Source organism: Pectinophora gossypiella, chromosome 2 (assembly GCF_024362695.1).
Source record: "Pectinophora gossypiella chromosome 2, ilPecGoss1.1, whole genome shotgun sequence".
Classification (NCBI taxonomy): domain Eukaryota; kingdom Metazoa; phylum Arthropoda; class Insecta; order Lepidoptera; family Gelechiidae; genus Pectinophora; species Pectinophora gossypiella.
In genome coordinates this window covers 4,518,292-4,546,024 of record NC_065405.1, presented here as the reverse complement: position 1 = coordinate 4,546,024, position 27,733 = coordinate 4,518,292, and the positions used below count along the sequence as shown (strand labels likewise).

The following is a 27,733-nucleotide window of genomic DNA, read 5'->3' as shown; positions in this document are numbered from 1 at the left end:
ATATAACATATATACGATTTTATACGTTTACTTTTTTGTTAATTAAGTATACTTAAATAAAATCCGAAATCAATTTACAAAAGTTTATTAAAACCATTACTAGCGTAGGGGATCACGGTATAATTCTCAGTAAAATTACTATGCATAGTATAATTTTTCCTCCACTATACTTAGTCTAAGTAAATCGTTGTTACTTTTACCGTGTCACTTAATGGTAGACCGGTCGGGGTGAGCTCGGTAGCAACGACTCTAAATTACTATGTGCAAGATGCGTTCGCGCCAGTGATCCTACCAAGCCTGATTTCTCTGTCGTTGCCCTACTCTATGTCGGTAGGATTAACACTTGCTTATGAAAGTTTTTTTTTATACAATATTTAATACACAACTAATTTTGCGTTAAGGACTTAATAAAATTATCAGAAAAGTAACATGTTTTTCATGCATAAATACTCTATTGAATATTTAAGTCTGTTTTGTTCCTAGAAATACAAAAGAATAGATAATTACGGGTCATGTTTATGACGACTTTCAAAAGTATCTTGTTGATCGATATAAAGGTACATTAGCAACATAACTATAAACACACAACAGCTTATTGAAACATAATTATTATTATTATACATCAATGGTTTGCATCGTAATCCCATACGTCGTAACATAGAACTCAATATACCATTTTCTTATCATTTCATTTAGTTCTGTTGGCACCCCTATCACACTGACATCGGAATCCGACCGAATAATAAATACCTATTAATTTATAATATGCAAAGAAATACAACTACCTACTGAATAAATATTTGATATTTAATATTCTACGTTACAATACCTACTTTATAATTTTATAATCTTACTTGTTATTATAGTGAAAAGGTGATTAAAGTTACCAGAAAGCAGTTTATATTTTTATATATTTTAACACATAACATTTTATTATATACTCCTGTTCATACTATCTCTATACTCCATACTACATCCTGTCTATACTCAGTCATCGCCAGCTACGTTTAAGTCCCATGAAACGAACGAATCCTGGAAAATATGTGGTATCAATAATCTAAATAAATTAAATAATTATTGATTATTATTCTTTATTAATAATTAATTATTACATTAAAATTCGTATCATATTAAATTAAAAGTTTTGGTTAAATTTGTGTTTAAGACCAGCGGTTTCCATTAGTTTCTCCTAACTACCCTTCCAAAAAAGAATTCTCGCACGCGTGCCATTTATATCCGAAATTATAAACGCCTGAGAAAATGTGAGACTGGGAATAATGCCCTGACTGGACAAGAATTGATTTGAAATTCACGTACCTTTTCATGCAACCTACGTACCCTTACTACGGGTACACGTACTTTTTATTGGGACCATTGGTTTTTACTAATGTATTATGAACTGCTTATGAGGTGATTTGAAGTACACGTACCCCTTTATGCAACCTATGTACCCTTACTAGGGGTAGGTACGCGTACTTTTTATTGAGACCATTGGTTTTCACTAATGTATTATGAACTGCTTAAGAGGTGATTTGAAGTACACGTACCCCTTTATGCAACCTATGTACCCTAACTAGGGGTACGCGTACTTCTTAGGACCATTGGTTTTCACAACGAATTACGAACGTAACTTAATAATAGTTCGTTTGTGATATGTTTTTTTTTACTATTTTTTTTTTATTTTAGCCACTTTATTGTTGCATGAGCGCTACAATAAATAAAATTACGTAATATGAGTCACACAGTCTGTAAAAAATGTATTCAGTCAATGATGTCATACAGCGAAGTCAATTTAAATTCATTTGAGGCTAAGCATTGTAATGTAAATTCGGAGTCTTGTCTACACGAGTATACTGTGGTTTTGGAGATAATCAAAAGTATTGTAGTAAGATATTATTTCATCGTTCTCTTAATAAACTCATGCCAACCATGCCAATGCCAATCATGCAACCTTGTGGCTTGTGATATTCCACCTGATAGTTGGGAGGAGCGAGCTCGTCGTAGACCGGAATGGCGTTACACTGTTCACAAAAACGTGGACCTGTACGAAAAGAAGCGTTTAGAAGATCTTGACGTAAAACGCCAATTACGGAAGACTCGACAGAAGCCCTCCTACAACTATACGTTTAATTCTGCTGGCCAGTTATTCTGTGCGCCATGTGGCCGAACCTTCAAATCGAAGTTCGGTTTTGCTAGCCACATTAGAGCCTATCATAAAAACGACCTGGGATAGACATTTAGGAGTCGCCGTCGCCGGAGACGGCTTGGACGCGATGATGATGAAACTCATGCCTGTAATACTTAATGTATAAATAAATAAATACACCTTTGTTTACCACTCCGGAGACACAGACGCGATGCTATGTTATGTTATGTTACTTGTAATTAATTGTCATCTATACGCTGTATTTCTAAAGATTAGTTTCTGAATTTACACGTATTTAGCTATATCGATCTTCAAATTCAATCAGTAGGTACATACTATCCGTTTCCACCCACTCTTAACCTTTAGGAAGGAGGAAAATTCTGCGAACCCCTTTCCTTCTTAGTTTCACGCCCTTATCCGTAATGCGACATTGTAAGTACATTCAGTGAAAATTTTCTTCTTTTGCGTTAATAGTTATCAACATTGGGTACGTGATGATCACTGATTGTCGCGAAGTGAAGCACTTTTGTAGTGCAGTTAAACCTGGGTAACTGTATTTCCAGGGAGTAGCAAGTTTGCTTTACCCAGTGGCTCAGATGTCCAGACATATAAAAAAACCTGTCTCAATTACAGAGGGTCCCACTAATAGAAGTGGGAATAGTAGTTATTTGAATTACAGTTAAACAAGTCTCAATTGAATAGTTTCCTAGGTCGAAGATAAATTATGAAATTCTGATTAATAAATAAAGACAGATCTAAAGGTGACGAAAAAAGTTTCCTTTTTTCTATCTATTTTATTTATGAATATTAATAAAGAAAAATGTAATAATAAGCGCGACATTTTGTCACGTTTTCCTATGACGTCACAGAGTGCTTTTTCATACAAATTCCGTAGTAATTTCGTGTTTTGACGTTTAGTAAAGAGTAACTGATTTGACTAGTTGGAAACTATTCTATTGAAAACGTACTATTCTATCGTACATTTACGTAATTTTATTTTTGTAAAATCACTTTCTAATGGCATTTTCAGTTTTTACCCACCCAGTTTTTACCTGGAATAAAAGTAACGTGTCTGTTTAGAGGTTTTGTTGGGAAAAATCACATTTTTATTTTTTTATTTTATTTTTTATTTATTTATTTTCAATCAATCAATCAATAATACTTTATTGCACAAGAACATATATAAAGGACATAAACATACGAATAAAACATAAGCACAATAGGCGGCCTTATTTTCTTATAAAAACAATTTTCCAGATACTGGCATACAGACATTGGTAATCCCGCAACCCGTTACATCACAATATGATTTATCGAAAAGGCGCTTACGAGTTTATAGTCCAATCAGGGACATTTCAGGCTACGTGCTCCAAAAAAATAGATGGCGCTGTACAGAGGTGCCTTCGTACCTATATCCTTCTTATTTCATAGATAACAGACATATGTATCTTTTTTTATTTTTGGGTATAAATGTTAAAACCTTGTTATTACACCTACACACAACACATCTTCCACCCACTATTATTGTTATCAAAATAACAAACAAAAAAAAATTATGTCCATATCTGATCCAAATATCAAACAACAACATTTTTTTATATAAGCTTCTGCCGTTACAATACATTTTTGATTAATTATGTACCATAGTAATGAGACAATAGATAATTATTACGTAAAATCTGTATATTTTTTTTGGGAACATTGCCTGTCCCTCTTTACGGTTTAACAAGTAGGGTATACACGGTCTCTGACGCTGTCGTTGACGTAGCTAACTGACGTATCTGATTTTTTTGGCGAATCTGATTTCCTTTTGCAATTATCAATAAGGCCAGAAATTGCAGATACGTCGGTCTGCAAAGTCAACCACGAATTATAACGTGATTCTGTATTTGATGGACTATAGACGCAAAGCATTTCTTACTGGGTGTCTATATGTTCGATTTTATAAAAGCCGTTGCATTATGTGCTTAATAATCGGTTTCTTAAATGACATTTATAAAGCATCTGCAACCACTTTATCTACCTTTGTCCTTCAAATCATCATCATCATCATCAGCCCATTAACGTCCCCACTGCTGGGGCACGGGCCTTCCCTATGGATGGATAGGGAGATCGGGCCTTAAACCATCACGCGGGCCCAGTGCGGATTGATAGTTATTAACGACTACTAATGCAGCCGGGACCAACGGCTTAACGTGCCTTCCGAAGCACGGAGGAGCTCGAGATGAAAACTTTTTTTTTGTGATCACCCATCCTATGACCGGCCTTTGCGAAAGTTGCTTAACTTCAACAATCGCAGACCGAGTGCGTTTACGGCTGCGCCACCGAGCTCCTCACCTTCATGGCGACGACCTCACCTTCTTCAGGACGAGTCCTTCAAATAATCTTCATCTTTTATTATAAAATCATGATGACTTGTCAAATAGTAAGTATCTCAAAATCAGTTATGTTTTCTTAACAAATTTGAAATATGAGCGTTTTATTTTATCATGGTTTCATTCGTGGTATAATGTTAAGGCCTAACGTGAATCTAGCTTTAAAAATATTTAAGTATATTAATTAAGTTGTCATGATAAGGTCACTGACAGTTCATAATGACCTTTTAAAGTGAACAATGTTAGATTTGTTGTATAAGTATATTAATTGGCTCCCCGTTTCCTTGAAGATGATATTTCATGTTAATCAAGTCTAATGCATATGAAAAATATTAAGCAATTAGATTATCTTTCTGATTAACTCCGAAAGAAAGGCTGCAAGTTATCTTCTTATTGAACTGTCTACTCCATTAGTTATTACAGCTGTAGTTTCATCATCATCAATTTAAGAGCCACGCTCTTGTCGGTGCAGCATTTTCCATGCTACTTTTTTAGGGAAAAATAGGGCAGTGGTTTCCCTCTTAGCTGTAGTTTACCAATTTCAAAATTTATAAAGGTCTTTCAAAAATTCCCTCCCTTTCAGCATAATGCAGATCAGAATTCTTCTGCTTCATACACGCTGTCATTTTTTTTATTGGAATTATAATCTCGTATCACAAATCAGTTTTATTACTTCCAAAATTCCGGATGCCATCCAGTGGCATTACGCGCCGAATTCATCTGATGACGTCATCAGAATTCTTCAAAGTAACATAACAAAAAATTACATTTCCTACTCTGTTATTATAATTAATAGTTACTATAATTCCACAATGAAACTGAAAATTGAGATAGCGCGTAGGATGCGAAAGAATTTTGTCTTCTATAAAATGTTAAACCTACCTACTTAGGTAGGTATTATTAATTTGGAATGTTTACTTCTATTAATGTCACAGAGCACCTAAGTAGGCCTTATATTTCCGTTTATAATTATTCCCTTTGACCCTTGTCCGGAACACTGTTGACTGTGACTCGTAAAATAAGGGCATTGTTTAAATATTTGTACAATTCTTACGTCATCGAATATTAAGGGGTCTTTGTATTAACATTATTATTTCTGAAAAACATCAAGCTATTTTTAAAGTCCCTCTTGGACTGACCATAAAAGCTCTAGCTAATATTGGTGACGACCATTTTATTTTAGTTTGACAGCTGTAAATACCTGTCCTTCACTAACGATAAGCGCAAGAAAGAGATAGATAAATCCTGTGAGCTGTAAATCTCAACTAGATTTAAGTGTATGTTTGCCAAAAATAACACTATTAAAGTACCTACTAAGAGCATTACTTAGATTATGGTTGCTTCTAATTATCGTCGACAAATAGTGAAAACTGCATGAGCTCTTTTTTGAAAAATCACATTAACTTAAAGCAACAGACACACTAGTGTCAGTCCAGGTATTTTTTTATCGATTTTACTTGGATTTAAACTAGCGTGGCCGTTTCAAGGTTCTGTTGAAGAAAACCGCAATCGAATAAGATTTTTGAAAAATGCGTTTACAAGCTTTTTACTATAAAGTCATGTTATATAAACCACCACAAAACCATTACAGTAGAAACTCGCACAGGAAATAGTACTACTAGACTGCCTTCCTATTTAGAGATAACATTGAAATGTCAGGGTTCTTTTAATAGTTGGCAAAAATTGTGACGTCAATCAGGTACTCACGTGGCTAGTGCGATGGAGAAATTGTCTAGATCATCGGATTTTGCATTCATTGATCGATTCTGCGTCGTCTTTTAAAACGTACCTGAAACAAAAGGTGATTATTATTAGGATAATATTTCAATGCATTTTGAATAACTAATTTTCTTCCAGATAACATTATCAGGGGGCTTAGAACGCCACATTGAAGCAACTCATCTAAAAAAGCATTATTGCTATTAGACATCAGTCGCAATTGCGCACTTATTTTTATATTCGCAAAGTTCAAATATCATTATTGCTTTTTTAGATGAATTGCTTCGATGTGTCCTTTTTTGTCCCCTAGTTATTTGTTTCGTTAAAGAATTGGCTTTTATTCATTTTGAAGACGTATATTAGCTACTTGCTCAACGCTAGGTGTTTCTTTGCTCAACTTCATTGTAGCAAAAAAAAGTTGCAGTGCAGGGGAAAGTTAGGTATATAAAATCGAGTTCGTTACGAGATTAGACCGTCTTGGGCGTCAGTCATGAATATTTAATTTATTAATTTATTGTGCTTACCAACCTCTCCCGCCATTTTGATGACGTACTTTCTGACATACATCCTATCGTATGCAGACGTATACTTTCTTTTCAGTTTAGTTTTAGAAACTGAGCTTTTATTATAACTTGGCATTAATGCGAATAAAATTGTTTATCATCCTGTTTTATTTCATAAAGTCGCGAACTATGAATTTATATGTGAATGTCTTCAAATAAATTCTGGAATTATTAAACGTTTGTCGATAAACTGGGTTTCAAAATGTTCTAGAACAATTGTAGAACGATCCGTCGCGTGGGAATGTTGTATTTTTTTTTGAAACATTCGAATTTCGAATGAGTTTTAAAAGGTTTTACGACCTTATAATAAATTATGAACGTTTTAAAAATTATAACGATAAACTCATTCAAAATTCGAATGTTAAAGTTCTTCCTACCGTGCGTTTCTAACATTTGTCTTGTGCCTATCGCAACTTCAGTAGTTCCACGCGGTTTTCCTGTTTGCAATATTTTTATTGTCTCATTACATCTACTTACTAGCTCAATAGTTACTTCACTGTCATCGTGCCCAGGTACTGTGTCAACACAGATTTTATCTCACCACTGACGCAGTTCCTGCGAATGTCAATGGTAATCTCGCAATATTATCTAGGCCTCTTCTCATGTAAATTGGGAGCGAGTTTTTGAACCTTTTTTGCTAATCTATGTTAATTTTTAAGATTTTATTTTTTAAACAATTTAGAATAAAATAATCCTATTAGAGCTCTTACACTAAAATTCTTTTTAATAATTCAAAGTATCTTTTTTCATTGGAATATGAACAGTAACAGAATTAATATTTTCAATAATATTAAAATCGAAATTATAATTTATTTTTCAATATTGTAACTCAATAATCATAATGAGTATATTGTTAACCCATTACTTAGAATAAAATTTAAATTTCTATATCCACTGAGTTACCCGTTGAATTAGGTCACTCGAGTGAACCTTATGGAGGTTTAGGTAACAAAGTGTCACAGGCGCCATGCGTGAGCAAAGGTTGTTTCCTACGCAGCCACTGTACAGCCGACCTGCTAAACAGGTTACATGGAAAGATTAACTTAGCCATGTGCTTATGTGTAGAAAATATGTAGCTTTTGAATAAAGAATTAATGATATTCATAATTATATTTTCAAAAAGAGAATTTAATTCACCTACAGCGTTATAAATAAAATGAATTAGAAGTTATTGACACCTGGCGCACAATTTCTAAAAAGTTTATAGTGTGTTAATAGTAATTAAATAATATTTCAATAATATAGAACAGTTACGCTTAAACTACACAAACGAATGTCTGAATACAAAGAAAGTACCTAAATGCATAAATTAAAATAAAATCGTCTCACCTACTCGTATCTCACGGAGAACTAATAAATACTCGTAGACTGTTCTGGATAATTACGTTGTGTTAATTTTATTGTATTAAACATAAGTCGTTATCTTGGACTACAGTACTGGCCACCCGCCAAAGAATTTGCATCTCACAGCACAATACATACTACACATATATCAATGGATGTGTGTAAACAAATTCGATATATAGGTTTAACAGATTTTCAAATAGATATTTCTTATTAATTTTATAAATAACACACACACATTTATACTTTCATGCAAACGTATATTTTCATATATAGATAATTGATATCATGGAAGGAGTTGCAGGATTGGCAGGTAATAATATAAGGAAAATAAGATAAAACGAAAGACAGGAAAGGGAAAACCAAAAAGAGCTTACATGGAGCAGCTGTCAAACCATTTGAAAAGGCGAACGTCTTGTAAATTAGCTTTGGATAGAGTGAGAGAAGAACATTGTCGCACGTGTAATTGGCGTGTATATTTATTTTATATGTTCACATTCATATACGTAGGTACTTAATACACAAAGCACGTTTGACACTAATATAAAAATTTTGAATTTATTCGTAAGTTTTACGAGTTTAACGTATTTAAAGCTATTTGCGTTGCATGTTAAGGGGCTGTTTGGCTACCCAGGCTTGCTGTTCACACTTCTAGGTCAGATTTTAATATGGTAAAGTTATTATATTGTTGAGAATGAAAACAAATTACGTGGGCTTACGTTGTGGTGTTTTTCATGTAGTTTTGTTAAGGTACAACATTATTTTTTTAACATTCTTTGTAGACAGACGGAAAGTATGTGACTTAAATTTTCGTACAATCTAAATTTGAATTATAAAAATAAGACTGTAAAAGTAACTGTTTTATAATGACCATCATTAGAACAATTTATCCTTATATCAAAATATGGTCTCAAATATCAAATAATAAATATAGAAAAAGTTTTGGGCATGAATTCACCTATGAGCTTGAGTTAAAAAGAATAGAGTGCACGTGTGCGTGTATATGCCCAGGACAAAATACTGCAAAATAATGATGTCTCCCATAACATTGACCTGAACAACATCTACTTTGGATCCTGTTGAGACAAGCAAATCCCTCATAATAAGGTAATTAACACGTTCATGACACCTTAAATAGGTACCCAGCGCATTAAATTCAGGAGATCATCTCATTAAGGCTGTTGAGGTTGAATACTCGTACCCGTACGGTTTTTATGTAAACGTAAACTATTTTAAAGCTACCTTATTAAATATAAATATAAAAAACGGAATATTCTATAACATTTGATGACATAATACCAATCACGTTTAAAAATAATACAATAATGACAGGTAGGCAAGTTTCCCAGCACACAAATCTTGCGCAATATTAGCAATATTTTTAATTAAATATTTTATTTATAAAATAGTAACTCCGGTGAAAATAAAACATTCTCATTCTTAAACCTCTCTAATTAGCAAAATGTATTTACTTTAATCGGGGAGGCAGAGAATGGTAAATTATTTTGCAATTTATCACTATTTACATACTTACGGCTTAGTTGAACATGACTTCTTGGGTCAGTAACGTGCCGTGACCCGTCGAATTGGGAGTTCTTAACTAAGATAAGAGCTAATTTAAGTTACACAGGAGACATTTCTTCATTAGGTATAAAAAACCTAAATCCTCTTTATAATTTTCTTCTTCTTCTTTTTGTTTGTGTTTTGTTTTGTATGTTGTGTGCATGAAAGTATATTCGATTTGATTTTGATTTGATTCTTCGAGCTCCTATATTTATTTCATTTCAATTTCAATTTTCTTATTATTATATAAATTCTATTATGAATTTTCTATGTGTTTAAGTTTAAAGTAGCATTTTACCACTATAATTAACGTAAGTTTGTTAATTAAGTGTAGTGTTAAAATATTACTTGAATAAACAGCAAAGTTGATAAAATTACAGTAAACAAAGTTGGGTAGGTATAATAAAATTATAATAATCTACATTTATCACTAGAGCATTACGTAATAGATCCTCAAGTAAACAATTATCCACCTATCAGCGACCTGACTACGGCACCTTAGTGATTATTTAGCAGAAAAAGCAGTAAAAACTATATTTATTGAACCGACTTATTTATAAAAAAAAACATAGTAGAGCAAAACAAAACAAATAACCGGTCGCATAAGAACCGAGAAAAATACTGGCCGCAAAATAAACACGTCAACATTAAAATATGCCGCTTATTTAATTTATAATTAAAAAAATACAATTGCGCGGTAAACAAACCCAAGATGGCGTGCGTCTAAACAGAAAAAGCGCGAGAACAAAACACGGCGCGTAGCCGTACTATCGGTGTCGTTATCACTACGTAGACGATCCGTTTTTAGAAATATTAATTCAGTAATAACCGTTGTACTATTTTTAGTCCGGCCTAGGCTAAAAATACTACGGCCGAGTGACGTGTAGTTGATAATAGTAATGTTACTCATATGTCGTTGACACCACTATTTATTGGATGCGACGATCGACACAGAAGGGTTATCTTGCATCCTTCGATATTGTTGTGAAAGATTTTATACATAGGATATATCTGCGTGGAAATACACAGAAACTTCGCAAAGCACTGGTCAAATCCTAAGGCTCTTTTAAACTCAGAAACGTAAGTATGAAGCTTAATAATACTTATAAGAATTATGGGATTAACAATAAATACTTCAGGTTTATGTTATTGTAATCAGATTACTAAGGATAACAGAAAATTTCTAGCGTTACTACTAGTATTAAACCACTACTTACTACAAGGTAGGTGGGTAGGAGTATTTACTACTTTATATGAAAAAAAAAACAAAGTTTTTGTTTACCATTAAACGCGGAAATTTAAGGTAAGTACTGTAGACTAGATAGGCTGAAAAACTGGCTGTCGTAAATAAAAAAGCTATTAAAAAAGTAAACTGCTTTGAAGTGTTGAAAAAACTGCAGTTGGTAGGTCGCCATTGAAGATAGATCAGAATTTAAGCACGAAATGTTTCACAATGCAGAAAAAATGAGGGTACTGACCTAAAGAGGTTCCAAACTGTTAGTTACTTCCAAATTACGCTCTTACGCAACATTCTTTATAGATTGCAGCTTCGGAGTGAGAGTTTGTACTAGCGCGATCATAATTTCTTTACAAAATTTTCCTAAACAGCCTTAAAGCAGCGTTGAACAAGGAAACAACACGGTTTACTTACGTAACTAGATGTCCACTATTCGGACGATAACCAACTAAGAGACGTGCTTCACTGAGCAAGGTCACCCTCTCGACATTGACCGTGAAGTGACGACATCAAATAAAAAAAAAACTTATTATGTTTCCGCAAATCCAGCTACAAACGAATTTTCGTTCAAAAACCGTTGAGGTCATAGTTTGTTGGTAAATAGGAAGCTGGATTTTACAATTTATATTAAATACTAATGGTAATTATAATATTACAGTAATTTTCCTACTGAGTACACGACGTCAGGCTACCGGAGATTGAAACATAATAGTATTAAGTAATAAGGTTTAGCAATTTTATTGAACGTTGGAAGCGGTGGTAGCTCCAGGTAATTAAGTAAATAAAACTCCTTCGGTTGTGGTGAAATCCCTTCGCATTTAATAATTCAAAATAATTAGGTATAAGAAGAGGTTGGTAAACAGACACCAACGAAAGACTCCATAGAGTAAGTATCAGAAAATTGCCAGAGCCAATAAAATTACAGAAAAATAATTTTGACGTTAATGTTGCCAACAGTTGGCATTTCTGTTAGCAATTTTCAACTTGTTGGTTAATAATGGGATGGGAAATGCTACGAGTAGGTAATCAGAGGACAATTTGCAGCCACTTTTGTCGCGAAGTCTTAAGATCTGTTGTTTGCTCCTATGACTCTATGACATGTCGAGGGTTTTTAGTTCTCGATAAACCGACCGTCGCCAGGTCTCTTTCCCCCTTTTTGCATTTACACGCTTTGAACTTAATTTAGCTGTGTTTGAAGAGTTTGAACATTTTAAATTAAGTACTTGTTTACGTCACTGTATTTTAATTGGTTTTGCATCTACTTTACATGTAACTGCAAATATGTGATAGTAATTCAAAAGGCGAAGGTTACGATGTACAAATGGTCCATTCAAACTTAAGTGCAACTTTTGAAGTCTCACTTAGATGGTTGCCCTTAAACGGGCGGAAAGCGATAAGTTATGAGCAACTCTACTCCATGAGCAGAGCCACAAGACACCAAGCCAACTTGTTCCAATATTTAAAATAAAAGCATCATTAAACTACTACTATTAGATTGCCAGTTCATCGCCCATAAGAAAATAAAATTGTATTTTTATAATACAGGGTGTCAGTGACATCGTAACGAATACTGTGAGGAATGATTCACCATGATTCTGAATTGATATTAAGTGAAATTTTTCACCGCAAAATTCATGATTTAATTTTAATATTTTTACATTTTCAGTTCTATACTTTGCGACGGAAAATTCCACTTGATATTTACTCAAAATCATGGTCTGAATCGTCCTACAAAATTTTCGTTATGATGTCATTAACACTCTGTATATTGTCCGTAAAAAGCCGTAACATAAATAATTCGATATATGAATAATTAAAACACATAATAACGAGTTCTTACCGCGTTCAAAGCGCGTAAACTTAAAACAATCGATATATGAACAATTACACGCGTAATGGGCCATCTTGGAGTATAAATGCGGAAAACAGAGCCCACTAAAATAACATAACATAATCGATATATGAAGTTTTCATTTTGACACTAATAAGTAAACTAAAAAACATAATAATATATTTATTTTTAGGCGAATCGCTACTCGCTACTCTCTACCAGTCAGGCCGTTAATTTATGTCACTTGACGCCGGTTATCTAATAACCAATGATTCTACGATGACTTCATAAATGACTAAACTAAAAGGTTATGACAACAATCACCATCAGAGACTTTGTATTAATCTATCAATCTTTGAGTTTATAACAGGAGATCATGATTGTTATAGAAATTATGTATATGTTATTTTGTATGTTGTTGTATGATAATATGACGGAATATATATGGGTATGTCACTATGTTCTATGGATCACCAGCTTGTATCTCAAACGGGGAGACTCGGTTCAAACCCAGTACCAGACTTGCACCAATGAGTTATTAATTTATCATAAGTGCAGTTTTTCACTAACACACTTGGCCGATCTTTGTTGAGGTCAATACGACACACCGCTTATCATGTTGATCTAACAGAAAGCTCCGTAAAGCGTAAGTACTTAGTTCATCTTGTGATGGATGTACTGACTACTCCCATCGGGATACGTTTTTATGTTTTATTATGGATATATGACCGATGGACTGTCAAATCGTCTTTACTATTCATCAATGTGTTTTGAGACTACGATGGTTGGAGACGTATGCAAAAAAGGGACTCTAATGATTAGCCAGTTGATGGGTATTATAATAAATAAAACCTATTACTTATTATAAAAAAAAAAGTTTTCATTTCGAGCTCCTCCGTGCTTCGGAAGGCACGTTAAGCCGTTGGTCCCGGCTGCATTAGCAATCGTTAATAACCATCAATTCGCACTGGGCCCGTGTGATGGTTTAAGGCCCGATCTCCCTATCCATCCATAGGGAAAGCCCGTGCCCCAGCAGTGGGGACGTTAATGGGCTGACGATGATGATGATGATTACTTATTATATAAGTTCTATTAAATAATAACGGTCTCTCTTTCGCTAGTGTAACCTTGTAGTAGCCTTGCTTCTCGAGTTACAGAAACTGGTCTACTATTACTAAACGGCTGACTTGGTTAGTAGTAAAAGCAAAATATCTGGGAATATGTAAGGCTACTTTGTTTGTATGTAAATGTATGAATAGATGTTGGTGTATTGTACATATAAGGATGTATTACTTCACTACTTTTAAGCAATTTCGTCAACATATTATGTAAGTAAAAATATTCTACATTTAAACATAGTTCGTTGTGAGATTTCCTAACAAAATACATGCCTAATTTTATTTTATTTCGGCGTGCTACCAGGGTTACTATGATGTGGTGCATTATAACATGATAATATAAGCTTACGACTATATCCTAATCGGGGTAGTCAGAGATACAGTACAGACTTAACTTTTTTAGAGCCTTCTGTTTGACTCTGTTAGGGCTTCGCGTAAGTTAGTGTGTGTTAATGAGGAATATATTCATTTTATTTTCTTATATTTAGGTACTACAGTGTCAGAGTGTAACATTATTAAAATAGAGTAATAATAAACACACTTCAACTTTCACAAAGGCCGGTCATAGGATGGGTGACCACAAAAAAAAATGTTTTCATCTCGAGCTCCCCCGTGCTTTGGAAGGCACGTTAAGCCGTTGGTCCCGGCTGCATTAGCAGTCGTTAATAACCACCAATCCGCACTGGGCCCGCACGATGCCCGTGACCCAGCAGTGGGGACGTTAATGGGCTGGTGATGATGATGATGAATAAACACACTAAAATATTTTTTTAACCGGAGAATCAACTTGTTTATATTAGGAACTCGAAGCAGTCATATAAGATTGATGCACTTAACGGAATGTGTGACGAATTGAAATACATTTAAATAAATAACTTGTAAGCACTTGTCACCTCTACATATTTTTAGCTTGCTTGGTTATACGATGAGTTCGGAACTCAAGTTCATTAATTATGTTTACATGACTAATATAACAATTGTTTTGAAACTCACAGTTATCAAAACTCTGTTCAGTATTCAAACCTGTTCTTTCCGGTGTACTTGTACCAAAATGTTATTTAAATGAACACTTTCACTTGTTTAACGTTCACTATCGTGAGTTTTTAAATACATTAATGAACTTAGTAATATGTGAATGACCTCTGTGGTCCAGTGGTTGAGTGTTGGACTCACGATCCGGAGGCCCTGGGTTCAAATCCCGGTGGGGACATATCATAAAAATCACTTTGTGATCCCTAGTTTGATTAGGACATTACAGGCTGATCACCTGATTGTCGGAAAGTACGATGATCCGTGCTTCGGAAGGCACGTTAAGCCGTTGGTCCCGGTTACTATTTACTGATGTAAGTGAGTAATCGTTATATAAGCCATGTCAGGGGTATTTGGCGGCTCAATCATACATAACCCTAACACCAGGGTTGATGAGGTTGGTATTTCACCTCACAACCCACACGATAAGAAGAAGAAGTAATATGTGGGGAAATAAAGAAAGATAATTATCATTGTGCACATATATAAATTTGTTGAGCCGTGGTAGTCCAGTTGGAAACTCTCTCTGTGAGGTCGCAAGTTCAAATCCATCACTGGTCTAAAACCAATGCTATTCGAATTTGTTTCCGACTTCATATTTCGATCTTGAAATGGATTATTATGTGCTTAGTGGTGCAGGAAAATATCGTGAGAACCTACTTTCTCTAGAAATGCAGTTCGGACGTAGGTGACCTAACCTGCATTATACTGAAGGTAATAATGTTATCATCACGCTGGCATTATCTCGTTTCTCACAGGGTCCGCTCACCTAATCTCATTCACCTAAGATTTGACAGGTCTGGTTTTTTACAGAAACGACTGCCTGTCTGACCTTCCACCCGCGAAGGGAAAACCAGCCCAATACAGGTTAGGTCACATACCTCCGAATGCATTTCTCAGAATATGGATTTCCTCACGACGTTTTCCTTCACCGCTGAGCACGTGATAATCAGAAAACAAATTCGGCTATCATTGGTTGAGTCCTGATCTGGATTCGAACCTGCAATCTCAAAGTGAGAAGCAAGCGTTCTACCAACTGGGTTACCACTTACCACGGCTCCCTGAAGGCTTACTGAAGGTAATAATGTAGTATTAGTTAATCTGTCATAATGGTAGGTACCCGAAAGTAAGACAATATCAAGTTTTATGTGAGATTTGTCAAGGGTGAAACCAGCGCTCTTAGTCTCTCAAACTCCCACGCTTCACCGAGCTTTCTGCACTCTTCTAGTTTAAATATATCTCCTTCTCTATGCTGGAAACTTCTACTAGAAACAAGCTGAATTGTTTGTTTGTCTCTGTATAAGTCCTGTGTAAATTCTAAGCAAAACTGGTCTCCAATAACGAAATACAGTTTATAAAACTTGAAAACAGAATACAATGTATTTGATATTAATCTGGTTGCAATATCGCTTTTTCCTAAACATTCTAATAGACAGCCTAACGGTAAAAGTTGAGCGCGCTGGTTAGAGGTCAAAACTGGTTTGAAACAACCTGCTTTTTGACACAAAAACTAATCAGAAGACAGAAGATAATTTACGGCCATTCTTCTGTCGGGTGAGTTGTTACCAACTTTGTCAACCCTGGTGTCAGAGTTATTATTGAGCCACCAAAGGCCCCTGATATGGCTCATGTAACGAATACTTGCTTACAGGGGCATTTGGAACCGTATGGTAACAGACATCCTATCATCCTTTCACACACAGTGGAACACAATCAGGTGGTTATACATACATACATACATACATACTCACGCCTTTTTCCCACCGGAGTAAGTAGAGACTATGGAGTTCCATTTGTTTCTGTCCTGACACACTTCTCTTGCTTCCTTCACATTCACCAAGTTTCATACGCGCACGCCGGTTCAGAGTAGACCGTACTGGGCGTTTTCTAAGGACATCTCCAATTTGATCAATTTGGTCAGTTTATGATCAGGAAAGATAAGCTGAAGGTGTTCGGTGTTTTTATTGGCGTTCAGTCCAACATTAGTATAGAAGCTAATATTCTTCTTCTATCGTGTGAGGTGGATTACCAACCTCAACAACTGTGGCGTCAGGGTTTAAAATTTGGGATAAAGGTATCTGATATAGCTTATATGGCTCATGTAATTACGGAGGCACTTACATAACCAGTAAATGTGCCTTCCGATGCACGGATCATCTTAGGTTCGGTCAATATGATTATCAGCCTGTAATGTTAACCAGACTGGTGATAAGAAAGTGTTTTTTGTGATATATCTGATATATACCATCGGGCTTCAGCTTGAATCCTACGTTTATAATAAGTTAACGCCTATATTCCCAAGTAGGTAGTCAGAATTACAGTATCGCATGATGGGTAAGTACTCGCGTTCACCGACCTTTATTAGACCATCACGAACGACATCGCCATTGTAATGGTCAATAGCCAACTGCGTTGGTGAGAGCAAAAACATAGAAGCAAAAACATTTTGGTGTCGGCTCAAAATAACTTCGCTAAAAATAGCTGTTCCGAATCCAAAATTGTTAAGGCAATTTAGAAAGACACAGTTCTCATACTTCATTTAAAATTAATTGGTTGTGGTATGCTTGTATTAAATGTATTGTTGTAAGATCTTATATTATAATTACTTTTAATGATTATTTTACTCTGACTAGTAGTAACATTACAATCTACTGGATAAGTGTCTGATAGCAGTATGTATACATACTCTATATGTAAACCAGAAACCTATTTTAGTTCTTAGCCTTATATATCACGTGAAGTTGACGAATAGAATCTGGGGTTCTAGCACATTTTAACAGATATTTACCCAGAAATCCTACTCCAGTTCGTCACCATCTGACATGTATTCTTCTATCGTGTGGGTTGTGAGGTGGAGTACCAACGTCATCAACCCTGGTGTCAGGATTACTACTGACCCGCCAAAGGCCCCCGACATGGCTCACGTAACGACTACTTACATACATCAATAAGTAGTAACCGGTACCAACGGCTTAACGTGCCTTCCAAAGCACGGATCATCTTACTTTCGGACAATCTGGTGATCAACAAGAAATGTCCTAGCCAAACTAGGGACCACAAAAAAAATGTGATATGTCCCCACCGGGAATCGAACCCGGGACCTCCGGATCGTGAGCCCAACGCTCAACCACTGGACCACGGAGGTCGTTATCTGAGATGTATTGGACTAGCATATCTAAATACGCTTCCCGGCACATCGTTGGGCATACACACTCGAGGTTATGTCACCACGAGACTGCCTTTTACCACGATACGCTACCAATACAGCAATATTGTAAGTGTGGCTTTTTTTAAAGTATTTGGGATAACAAACAGTTACATATTATAATGTTACAAATTGTAATAGTTTAAAGCAAAATGTATCTTAACATGCAACCAACTAGATTATCCAAAGCTTAAATGTATACTTATATACTTGATTGAAATAATTCCATGTAGGGATATCATTTCAAAAGATATTTTGTCATCATTTGTAAATATTCATAATGTAAATAGTCATTCTTTTTTCAAAAAGATTAAACAAATGTTTTAGGTACTGGAATCTTAAAAAGGTACCCATTTAGTCAAATGAGATACTTTACTCGAAACGTCAAAACGAAAATCTATGGAATTTGTATGAAAATACTGATCTATGACGCCATCAGTAAAAACAGTTGAAAGACGTACTTTTTGTTACATAATTCATTACAAAATTTCGAAAATAAATCAAAAAGAAAAAATTAATTGATTTTTCATCAAGGTTTGAAATAGCTTCTATTTTTAGATTAGCATTTTATAATTTATCTTCGACTCTTTCAAATACCCTATCTTGTAAGATTCAGTCTCCTTCAAATGAGGGAGGAATGAAAACGAATTTACAAGGTAAGAGACAGTATTCCTAGACCTGTTAGCATCAGGTGCAATTGTGGTCAAACTCGATCTTATTATGAATAAAAAAAGTATAACTTCATAGTAGAGGGTTTAACGAGCACATAATAGAGGCAAGTTCACAGTAGCCGTCTCAACGGTTTAGTATACGAGTGAGCGAAATGGACAAACCTGCCAAAAATCTATCCGCTTTATAATGTTGTTTTGATGTTCGCAACGGACTATTATGTGTAATTGTAGTTATAAAACTGTCCGAATAGTGATACTATTTAAGATTTTTTTTTAACTCTAACAAAATGTAGTTGAAAGTTGTCTCAAAAGAAACACTGTATTTTTTTTGTTTCATGAACGTGTACTAAAAAAATGTACCTATTAAGGAATAATGGACGGTACATACAGTATTAGCTCAGCTGTTGTATAATAATTAATTATAAGTTAACGATTATATTAATTGTTGCTGGCAACACAGGTTTAAAGTATAGACTATTAATATTTTTACAGATGGCAATTACAATCGCGACAATGGCCGCCACCACCAGCGAATGTGTAGTAATTTTTTAAAATTAATTAAATAAACAGTGATGCAGGATAAAATTGGTAATTTGCACTGGATTAGAAGAAGAAATTTGGCCTCTCACCAACATCAATAATACGGTCCACTAGAAGATCCAAACATTAGTACCCAATTGGACAACCCAGAGGTACTTGAACTGAGTCGATACCCACGTTTCACCATGTTTTTATACGCTTTGTAATTTATTGTGCTACATTCTATTTTTAAATGATTCTATTTTTAAATACTTACGGTTATATTTGAAAAGGTAAATTTAGAGTAACTGTGCAATGAATATAATTCATATTGTTTTCTAATGTTTAATTTTCTAACATACGTACATAATACCACGTCCAAGTCTAGGAGACTTAAGATTTTATATATTTTTTTTAAATTAAATTGTATTAATTTATTATGCTTTGTTATTTCTTGTATTAAGTTATATTTTTAATTTTTGAATGTGCAATTGATATTCATATTTTTTATTGTTTAATTTATTTACATTATTAACATTACCCATAATATCACGCCTATTTCCCATTGGGGTCTCCCTTACAGTAATCGCCATAGAAACAACGCACCGTATAAGTTTTGTGCCTCGTCATTTGTTGTGCAACATTCTATTTTTAACGGATACTATTTTTAGTTTCGTTTATAAATAGCCACGCCAAGTAGGTGAACCGCTATTCAAAGAATTTCTTCTTTGGCCCTTTCACTATTTACATACTTATGAGATGTGTATCTTTGAATTACATTCAAGTCATGTTCCAATAGCATTTGGGTCATCAATTATGCTTTTTTTGCCTTTCTACATAATATTTATTTTAGGAATATTGTTTTTCTTTCCGATCTATAATTTACGAATCATTTTTGTAAAATAGTAAAGTAGTTATACATAATATTTACGGCGAAGAAAATCAAATAGTTTTAACAAATTAATGGACATACTTGTTTACAAGCACCTTACAGTTATCTTCTTTAACCAAAAAGTTTCGTACGGACAGCTATCACTTTGGAAACGATCGGGTATTGAACCCACGGCCTCTAGAACCCGAATCTAATGTTTCCAACCGGACCATAACTTACACTATACGCTACGCCAACCAATGGAGGACGTACCAGGCTACGTTCTTCAAAAACATTATAGATGGCGCTGTACAGATATTCATTTGTTTAACATTTTTACTTTTTGTTTTTGGGTATAAAATAATTATTATTTTTATTACACCCAGGCACAATTACATCGTAGGTCACTATGCCCTTGCACTATATTAATGATATAGTGGAACCCACTAAGTCGACTTATTTTCTCGTTCTGTGGCGAAATTCACAGAACGGTCTCTTAATTATTTCATTGGGTAATAGATGTTATCTATACTTTGTTTTATAAAATATTTAATCGCATTTGTGTTACAATGTCGCATTGCGTATACCTTTACAGATATTGTTATAGAATTATGTAAAATAATATATAAATAAATAAAATCTTCCACCTATTATTATTCTAATCAAAATAAAGAGAAGCAATATAGCTAGCAAAACAATTCTACACATTATATGATTTAAAATCAAGCAACAATAATTTCTATATTATGCTTCTGCCATTATATTGTATTTTGGAGGCTGCAGTAGTTTTAGGCGGATGAGACGTTCGCTATGTAAAAATTGACGACTCAAAGTGTAACTATGCTACGTACTGAATAAAGATATTTTTGAAATTGAATTTGGAATTAACTATGTACCCGAATAATGAGAAAATAGGTGATTATCACGTTAAAGCTATACAGCACCATCTATATTGTTCTTGCTGAACGTAGCCTGGAAAGTCCCTCATTTAACCAATCTCTATCCACTGCAGCTGAGCGGAGTTTTTATGCAATCCTCATCATCAGCCGTATGACGCCCACTGCTGGGCATAGGCCTCCCCCTCCACGACGATCGGTCCTGCGCTGCCCGCATCCAGCGGCTTCCCGCGACCTTCACCAGATCGTCGGTCCACCTTGTAGCGGGCCTACCCACTGAGCGTCGTCCGACACGTGGTCGCCACTCCAGAACCTTTCCGCCCCATCGGCCATCGGTTCTCCTTGCTATGTGTCCTGCCCACTGCCACTTCAGCTTTGCAATTCTCCGAGCTATGTCGGTGACTTTAGTTCTCCTGCGGATCTCCTCATTTCTGATTCGATCCAGCAGGGAAATACCGAGCATAGCTCTCTCCATTGCCCGCTGAGCGACACCGAGCCTCCTCACGAGACCCATAGTAAGCGGCCACGTCTCACTGCCGTAGGTCATCACTGGCAACACGCATTGGTCAAAGACTTTCGTCTTGAGACACTGAGGTATTCTGGACGAGAAGATATTCCGCAGCTTCCCGAACGCTGCCCATCCGAGTTGGATCCGACGAGAGATCTCTTTCTCGAAGTTGGACTTACCTAACTGGATTATTTGTCCTAGGTAAATGTACTGGTCTACAACTTCGAGTGTAACGTTCCCAACCTGAACTGGAGTGGGTGCGACATGGTCGTTGGACATAATTTTTGTCTTTGCCATGTTCATGCTAAGACCCACTCGTTGGGATGCGTTATGCAATCCTATTGGTTAATATTTATCCCTTTTACCGCTCCGCAAGCTCGCTCCGCTTAAATGGACAGGCAGCCTAAATATTACATTATAACAGATGACCTTGACAGTTAAAAGAATTTGCTTTTTTATGCAAAATCTACATTAATTCTTGTAAGACTTGTTATTGTGCTCTTGTGGGCGATTTAGGAGGCTTTATTACGATGAGTTATTTACTAGATAACTGGCCAATTATGGCAAATACAATCCACGTCGAAAATTTGACCGTCATGGTAGAGGGAATATTTATTATGCGATTTTTTACTGCGTGACAAATGCGTGTAATAATGTAAGTAGGTAGTAAGATTTATTATTACGTTGACTATTATGACCGGTTATGGAATTTCTTGCCGAAATTCTTTCGAAGATGCGTTTAACGGGCAAGTCGAACAGCATTTTCTCAACTCTCTTTCCTCTTCTTTATAACTTCTTCTTCTTCTCCAGTCTTCTTACATCTTCTTCTGTATATTTTTTTTAATTAAGATTGGTTTGCTCTTGACCCCATTCTTCCACGAGGTAAAGAAGGGTCGACCGTGGAGCGAGCTTACCCAGAAGATACCTATTCACCCGTGACTTAAAGGATCCCAGGTTATAGGAGTGAGGTGTATAAAGTAGGTATATTACTATTATGGTTTCCTCTGTTCCATAGTAATGTATGTATGTATGTATAATACTTACATATTATTATAATCATTATTTATTATCTTCTGTGTATTGCTCTTAATATAATCTATGTAGGTATACTTATATTAATTAATTTTATTTTTAATTTTATTTCGCAGAATATATACAATTTTCAGTAGTAAAATATCTGATTCATTTACCTTTTATTTCATATTATTATTATTTTTTACAATTTGTTGAAAAATAATAATAAAAAAAAAACAAAATAAAAATATTTAATTAAATATTGAGCATGGTTCCCTGCTTAGCCAAATTTTAATATCCCCCAACGCCACACCCGGCGCATATGCCCGTGACACTCACCGCATTGACAGAGTTTGCATCAGGTAATAATAATAATTTACTTATTTACTTGCTATAAACATAAATAAATCAAAATAAATCACTATTACGCCAAGATTGCCCGGTAACCTTGTAGTAGGTTGCTTAATTACCCGCAATACATTAATGTGATTAAATTAGTTACATTTAGTAGCGAAGCACGTTGGTAATTACATTTTATGAGTGATTGTCTCATTATAATCTGTACACACCGAATGCATGAAACCGAACGACGACCAGAGGTTAGGATTCGTCAATCTGAAGTATAGTCTTTCCAAATTCATGTTAATATACAGGGTGTTAGTGACATCGTAACCAACACTTTGAGGGATGATTGAGACCATGAATCTGAGTTGATATCGAGTGAAATTTTCCTTCGCAAAAAAAAACACAAAAAAAATCCGACAGGAAATTCCACCTTGATATCAACTCAGTTTCCTTAACACCCTGTATGTTTAGATATCGATCCACACTATACCTAGAGTAATACGCAGTTAGTTCGACCATTATAGACGGCGATAGGCCCACCATTTATCGCGTTGGTTTAACAGAATGTTCGGTGAGGCGTGTTCATCTTGTGACGATTATGCCTGTGACTACCACAAGTCGGATATAATCGTGAGTTTATTATATATACCTATTGTATCAATGAAATATCTCTGTTCTCTCTTCATTACCATTCAATATTTTTGACGTTTTACTATTAAATGACCTTGGTAAACAACTAATTAATTACCTGTTTATCTAGCAAGTTAAACAATCACCCACGAAACGTGTAAACTAGACTTGGCGTACAAAGTTTTATCTATTGTTTTGCCTACGAAAACATAATAAGCTGACATATAACGGTATCACATTCAGTGATCAGCTCCACTTCACATTGGTCTTACTACACGATAGCAGGAAATCACGAGTAGTCTTAGAATCATAACAGCTCGGTCACTCCGTACAAAAATCTCGTTTATACCGTGTGACGCCTAACTCCTTGCGAGCGAGCGAGACAAGCAGTCCGCGCGCGCTCCCTTACTCTTCAACGTCTTACGGCTTAAATAGATTTCTTTATTTGAAATAAATGTAATAAAATTTGCAGTCTAAAATTACCGCAATAAGGGCGCAAGCTCATATCGGAGATTGTCTCCTCTATACGTAGAGTCACTGCTTATTCTATGATATAACATTCACCGAAATGACAACTCCACTTCACGTCAGTCGTACTTCACAGTGCAGCAGGAAATTACTAGTAGTCATACAGTCTATTTGACATAAGCGTAGTGGTTAATAATGGGCGCCTCTTACTTGGTGGCTGAGTTCGGATAGGGACCCAGACGTAAGGTGTAACGTAGAACCCTTGCCCAGGTATACGGGTTAAGACCTCAACGTTTTCAGAGGCGGAGATGGGAGCAAACGGTACGGGAATGCAAGACGGAAGAAGCGAGTCACAGGGACTGAAATCTGGAACCTGACAGAGGGCAGCAGTAACTGTCAGTACTATTTAGAGGCGCAGGACAGGAGCCCTAGTACGGCTTTGAAATAGACTACTCTGGCGCCATCCCACTCGCGTCAGAGTACTGCGGCGCGGAAGGCAAGAAGGAATCCAATGCCATATTTTCCCTAAAAGTACCATAGATAATGCTACACCGACAAGAGCGTGGCTCTCTTAGTGATGAGTGATCAATAAAATATGTATATGAGCATGTTTATTTGGCATTATGTGAAACGTGTAATGGATGACGTATAAGGTGCATTGTTTATGTAGCAGACTTTTGAAATAATAGTTATTTTTAGCTGTAACTGCATTATCAAGGTTATGTAAATTATGCAGATAAAAGATACATTCCGTAAAAATAGCATTTAGTTACAGGTTCATTTACCTTTATTGCCGCGCGTTAGTAATAATTATAATCAGTTCCATCGGTTGGTGTCACATTACATTTAGATTAAATTGTCTTAAGGGGCCTCTACGTGTTAGCGTCGGCCCCACACACGCCTTCCAAAAGTCCGGGACTCCATAAGCCCGAGATATGGAAACATCATAAATAAAAATAATTAATATAAATTGATAACGTCTTTACATTTTTACTCTGTAATGCCCCGGTGGTCTGTCGGTGGTGGGCAGCCTCGGTGGTCCAGTGGTTGAGCGTTAGGCTCACGATCCGGAGGTCCCAGGTTCGAATCCCGGTGGGGACATATCACAAAAATCACTTTGTGGTCTCTAGTTTGGTTAGGACATTACAGGGTGATCACCTGATTGTCCAAAAAATAAGATGAACCGTGCTTCGGAAGGCAAGTTAAACCGTTGGTTCCGGTTACTACTTACTGATGTAATGAAATGTCAGGGGCCTTTGGCTTCTCAATAATAACCCTGACCCCAGGGTTGATGAGGTTGGTACCTCACAACCCACACTATAGAAGAGGAAGACACTATCGGCGATTAAAGACGGTGACAGACGAGCAAGATCAAATCCGTTCGCAAGCCGACGATGACCGGCGAGTACAATCCAGTAGGTAAGTAAGCTCTCTACACGATTATGCTTGTATGTAATCACCGATTATGTAGAGTGGGTATTATTAGATTGATCCCTTATTCCTGTAAATAGATACTCTAACAAAACACAAACATGTTCAAACCGATTAACAGGCACTTAGAAGAGAAGGAAAAACTTGCTAACTACATATTGAGACATAACTTTTTTCACTTATTTTCTATCATCAACCACTGAACAAGAAAAAACCGTAAAGGCAACTAAGTAAGAAGATTTTTTCTATCATACTAGCCTGTTAAGGCCGCGCAACAGTCAAGGTTAAGTCGCGAGGAAGTAGACAATGCGCGTGCGATGGTTTCGCAACGGTTTACACGGCCGAAGTAGGAAGTGTTCTCTTACGCGACATTTAGCCGTCAATCGCGAATATTGAAATTAATTGCGTTATCCAGATGATTTGTTAAAACCGTGTCGTATGTCAAGTGTAGCTGAATGATAATTAAGCACGTGAGCGGTTAATAATTGGTGTTCGAGGTTGCACGAAATATCGAAAAATTAAAAAAGAAAGTTTTTTTTTATTTATCTACCATGTCATTGGTGATTGGAGTCGTCAAATCATCATAATTATTAACCAACTTATCAACTCGAAATTTTTTCATTAATAGACAGAAAATATATACATTGACAAAATAATGTCTCTACTTTTTTTAACGTGATTTATTGTAGATTTTAGACATGGCCGGACAAATGGGGGGCGCTGAGGGTTCTCACCCGGTAATATTTATTACCTTTTAGGATAATTTCTTTAACAATATTTCACATTAACTACTTTTGTTATATTAAATACCTATCACGATCTTTGCATTGCATGAAAAAAGTGTCTCCTAGACACTGAATAAATCATCTGGAAAATATGTATGGGGCCTGATAATCATTGCACTGTACAATCAAAGAGCAAAAGTTCAGTCACTGAGACCAGCGAATGATTTGTAAACAGTGGTGAAATTGGAACCATTAGTTGTCAAAATTGAAAAAATATGTTTTTGTATGTGTTTTTGCTATATTACAGGTTTTAAGTGAAATTTATTACTTTGCAAGAAACTGATTGGACTTTTGCAGCTTATCGTACGTACTGTTAAAGTGGCATTGAGATGTATTCATAGTCGTTTTTGTATTTGTGGAAGCCTCTATTTCCGTGCCTCACATAGCAGGGTCCACAGAATACCAGCGTAGTGCCTCGCGCCGCGGCTTATGCTGAGTGAGGCCCTTTTATAAAGGACACCACCACCATTGTTGACCAGTCCATACACTCAATTACAATTTGCCTTAATGTTTACTGTCTATTTATTTGTACTCTCTTATATAAGTTGTTTGTAACAGCCTCTGTGGTCTAGTGGTTAGAGCGTTAGGCTCACGATATGGAGGTCCGCATTCGATTCCCGATGGGGACATTGTCGAAATCACTTTGCGAGACTGTCCTTTGTTTGGTAAGGACTTTTCAGGCTTGAATCACCTGATTGTCCGAAAAAGTAAGATGATTCCGTGCTTCGGAGGGCACGTTAAGCCGTTGCTCCAGGCTATTAGCCGTAAAAACACCCGCATTGGAGCAGCGTGGTGGAGTATGCTCCATACCCCCTGCGGTTGATTGAGGGGAGGCCTGTGCCCAGCAGTGGGACGTATATAGGCTGTTTATGTATGAATGTATATAAGTTCCGTTGTCCCTTTATAATAAACGTTACTTTCTTTTTATATCCTTATCGACACACTATACTGTATGAGTAAATAGAAATTTCTATAGAGTTATTTACACCGAGCCAATATAGATTGAAGGCACATCTACCAGGAATTTCCTTCTGTATTCAGCGTAATGAGGAAGTCGCAAGATTGCGGAGCTCTTAAGGAAAAGTAGGACGCACCGCGATCGAGGTTCAAACTTATAATTATGTTAGTGTCACTTACACGCAGGTAGGGTAAGTACCTTAGATAACTCTGGAAGAAACTTTCAAGATTTGATCAGGGATAGTGCTACTGTCTATTGTCATTATACCTACATGAGGTTTAGTTTAAGGACGGTAGGTAAATGCATTTTATCTCCGGTCTAGTCGGTACTAAGTCCTCTACAATCTAAGTCCTCAACAGTTTTTACAACAGGAACAGTCTCGGTTGGAGAACATTTAATGAAAAAAATAAATTAATTAATGAAAATAAAATAAAATAGTAAAAAAATAATAATAAATTAGTTAATTAATTATGTTCCTGTTGTAAAAACTCTTTAATAGAAAGGATA

At 35.7% G+C, this 27,733-nt stretch overlaps 1 protein-coding gene across 6 annotated transcripts in view; it reads right to left on the bottom strand.

Annotated features, from left to right (window-relative positions):
* LOC126372234 (myocyte-specific enhancer factor 2) overlaps positions 1-27,733 on the bottom strand; it is a 97,306-nt gene that overhangs the window by 54,259 nt on the left and 15,314 nt on the right. The window lies entirely within an intron of this gene.